Below are 4299 nucleotides of genomic sequence, written 5' to 3'. Positions count from 1 at the left end.
AGACTCACATTGAACCAGACTCACATTGAAGCAGACTCACATAGAACCAGACTCACATTGAACCAGACTCACATTGAACAAGACTCACATTGAACCAGGGTCACATTGAACCAGACTCACATTGAACCAGGGTCACATTGAACCAGACTCACATTGAACCAGACTCACATTGAAGCAGACTCACATAGAACCAGACTCACATTGAACCAGACTCACATTGAACAAGACTCACATTGAACCAGGGTCACATTGAACCAGACTCACATTGAACCAGGGTCACATTGAACCAGACTCACATTGAACCAGACTCACATTGAAGCAGACTCACATAGAACCAGACTCACATTGAACCAGACTCACATTGAACAAGACTCACATTGAACCAGGGTCACATTGAACCAGACTCACATTGAATCAGACTCATATTAAAACAGAATTAAAAACACATTGAAAATTCACCAGACTCTCTCTCTCTCTCTCTCTCTGACTCTCTCAGTGTTGTCTTTGACATGTTACACGTGTGTGTTCCCGGCCATCTCTCCGTTAGACTGTCTGAAGTTTCCTCAGGAATGTCCCGCAGGACAGTGATGTCTCGTCAGCACAGCTCTGGGAATCAAAGGTGAAATGAAAGAAACCTTGATGTCTCCCAATGCATCCTCAATAAAAGGGGCGGATCAAGGACACATCCAGGGATTTAAACCATTCTTGTCTAGATGTGAACTTTGAATTGGAACAGTACTTGTGCTGCAACTGATGACATTTCACAAGTCCACAGATACAGACAAGAACGCATATTGGGAAACAGCCAAGAGCTGCGTCTCGTCCTCCGGAGGTCACCCCTGCGTTCCATTCAGAAGTGATCATCCCTATGCCATACTCCCTTCGAAGAGTTAAGCTCTTGATGTGTAAACTCTAGAAGGAACAACGCAATTGTATCTCTTAATATGTTTAATTTAACAAAGTTCGGGAGGAGCCGGAGAAGATAATCAGCCCGGCTGATCCGTAATCAGCAATCACTGCATCCGACCTACCAGCTCAAAGCAGCGTTCCTATAAATAGACAAGCCGTCTTACCTGCACCATCTCTACAAGCTAAGAATGTCAGAGACTCCAAAAAACGACAGGCATACCGCCAAGGATTTTTCAACGTCATCAAGTGCGTCCCACAGTTCCAGCCCCGAAAAGGATGCAGAACTCGAGACTGCGGCTCAGCTACGAGGCCGCCTGGCTCTCCGCTCTGCAACTCGCGCCACAAAGCGCCGAGGCAAAACACCGCCTTGCAACCAACACTCTTCTCCAGCGTCTTCATACGCTTCAGTTCTCCCCACCATCCCGGACATCACAAAGTGGACAGTCGCGAGCCTAAGGCAGGCCCTCACCAACCAGGCCATTTCAGCCGAAAGATGAACAAAGCAGAACTTTACGGACTTTACGCTTCGCTCCAGTCCGGAGTTCCTCTGCCGAGGTTCTCTCCGCAGCTGATTGCTGCCACCAAACCGTGCCCAGCTCCCGGCTCTCCATATGCCCAGGCCCGGGCAATCCGCCACCTCCACGTGACGAGGCGGGTTGTCGCCATGTCGACGCCCAAAGCCTTCGGCGAGTCTAGGCCACACCCCGGACTCCTCAACGGGCCAGCTCACAGCCCACGATGGCGCCACCCCGGACTTACAATCCACACTCGGCCGCCCCGTCGGAACAAGTACATCTCCTCTGCAGGCCCCGGATTACTCATACTCCTACCCCCCTGCTTTTCCCAAACCAGGCCCTTGGCCAGCGGCACCACAGTCGACCACTAGCGTGAGGCTGCCTCCACTAGCGACTCAGGCCCCGGCCTCCGGTTTACCCACCCTCCCCCAGGCCCACGGCCAACCTCCCCCCGGCCACAGCCCATATTACTTCCCTATAGCCCCCGCCCTGGAAGCCGCCACCAGCGTGAGGCTGCCTCCGCGGGCAGCTCCAGCGGCCGCCATTCCCTCTCTCCTCAGTATCGCCGCAGCGACCGCCTCCGCAGGGGCCCATGCTTCCAACACGTACCCCTTCACTGCAACAACTGACTCCAAAGGAGCCCGTACCTCCATCTCCTCTCTGCCGCAGCAGACACCCCCCCTCCCTACAGAAGCCAGAATCGCCCAGCAACCACCCACAGGGGCCCATGCCTTCATCTCCTCTCTGCCGCAGCAGACAGCTCTTCTCAAGAAGCCAGTATCGCCGCAGCGAGCGCTTCCATCTTCCTCTTCCACCACATACACCTCTCCTCAAGAAGCCAACTTCATTGCAGCAACCACCTCCACAGGAGCAGCGCATCCTTCTCCTCTCTGCCGCAGCAGAAAGCTCCCCTCCAGAAGCCAGTATCGCCGCAGTGACTGCCCCCCCCCCAGGGGCCTGCGCTTCCATCTCCCTCTGCCGCAGCAGACACCTCTCTTCCAGAAGCCAGTACCACCACAACGAAACCATCCACACCCTCTACGCTACACCAGCAGCCACCTTTCCAACAGCAAATCGGTACCCCCATTACCATAAGCCTCAACAGCACCGCCCCAACAAGGGCCTGCTTTTCTATCACCGCAGCCCCAGCAAGCACTACTCCAGCAGGAGTCCGCATAGCTATTCCCACAGCCTCAGCAAACACAGCTTCAGCCAAAGCCCGCATCTCTATAATCACAGCCTCAGCAAACACCGCTCCAGCAAGAGCCCGCATCTCATCTTTGCTGCCCCAGTAGAAAACGCTCAGCAGAAACCCGATCTCCATTGACCGCAGCAAGCACAGTTCCAGCAGGAACCCGCACCTCAGTTACCGCAGCCTAGCCTTCGTCAGCAAGAACCTGCATCTCTGCCCTCCACTCCCTCAGAGACTTAACTCTCCTTCCACCTCCACAGCCTTAAGCCTAACGTTGGGGGGTATACGTCAACCGGCTGCTGTCCTGCGTAAAATGCATTTTGGGGTGCGCTCTGGATTCGAGCTCGGTGCGCTCTCCCTATCCTGTTTGGAACGCACCGTCTACCGCATACGTCATCGAGGTTGTCTCATTTAAAATTAACATTTTAAAATGAATTTTTTTTTCTCCTAAGACGTAATCATTGTAGTTTAATTCTTACCTTGAAATGTAATGGTTGCCTTTCTGAAATAAAACCTGAAATAATGACGTATGTGCCCAACAAACGCAGCCTTCAAATTGAGACGCATGGACTATACTCACTTCATCAACCCACAAGACTGGTAATCAGCAGGATCTTATCTACTCACGCCACTGCTCCACTCATCACGCCCAGGTTACCCCGCTGCACACATCGGATCAATTCCTCATCACTTTGTATCTCAACCTAAATTCACCAGATGTAACATACCCTTCCCCACTGGTCGCATTCCGACGCAACCTACACATACTTTCTCCTTCTCGCTTATCCTCAGAGGTCTCCTCCATGCTCCCTCCCCCCTGAACAGCTCTCTCTACTGAATATGAACAGCGCCACCGACACTATATGCTACAATCTAACATCCTGCTTGGACAGCTTATGCCCACTTACATCTAGACAAAGCCCGTGCTAGCCCATCTGCCTCCTGGTTAGGCTTGGGAATCGTTTCAATTTTATCGATTCCGATTCCAATTCTGCTTATCGATTTCCATTCTTATCGATTCCCAGTTTTGATTCCACAGTTGCAGTAAAACATTTAGATATCAACCTGTATGGTCATTTAGCCTGCTTATTGACTTGTTTGCAATATATATTTATATATTTATGAGAAGAGTTTTGTGTATATTTACACATACAAACACACTTTTTCTGATTTATTACAATTTGTATTATCATAGTTGAACTACATCATGGTTAAACTGCAGTTACTATAATGCAACTATGGTTAATTTGTGATTCCTGTGCTTTAATGCAAATTCTATAGCTAAACTATGCTTACTATAGTAAAAAATATCGATACTTTTCATAAGGGCTTTTATTGAGATATCAGCAGATCATGCAACGCATGTACTTTTCTGAAAATATGCACACAGGAATTGATGAGAGGAATTCAAATTTTAATCTCCAGTATCCAATTCCTAGCCTTTCGATTCCGATTCCAAATTGGAATTGATTTTCGATTCCCAACCCTACTCCTGGTTATCCGATGTTTTCCGAGAGCATCGCGCCAAACTCAGATTTGCTGAGAGGAAGTGGTGCAAATCAAATAATCCTGCTGACCTCTGTCTCTAACAGTCTCTCCTCTCTTCTTTTTCCGCTGACGTCACCTCTGCCAAAACTCACTACTACCACTCAAAAATCAACAGCTCTCCCAAACCTCGTACCC

Source organism: Triplophysa rosa, linkage group LG16 (assembly GCF_024868665.1).
Source record: "Triplophysa rosa linkage group LG16, Trosa_1v2, whole genome shotgun sequence".
NCBI lineage: Eukaryota > Metazoa > Chordata > Actinopteri > Cypriniformes > Nemacheilidae > Triplophysa > Triplophysa rosa.
This window is presented reverse-complemented; position numbering follows the sequence as displayed.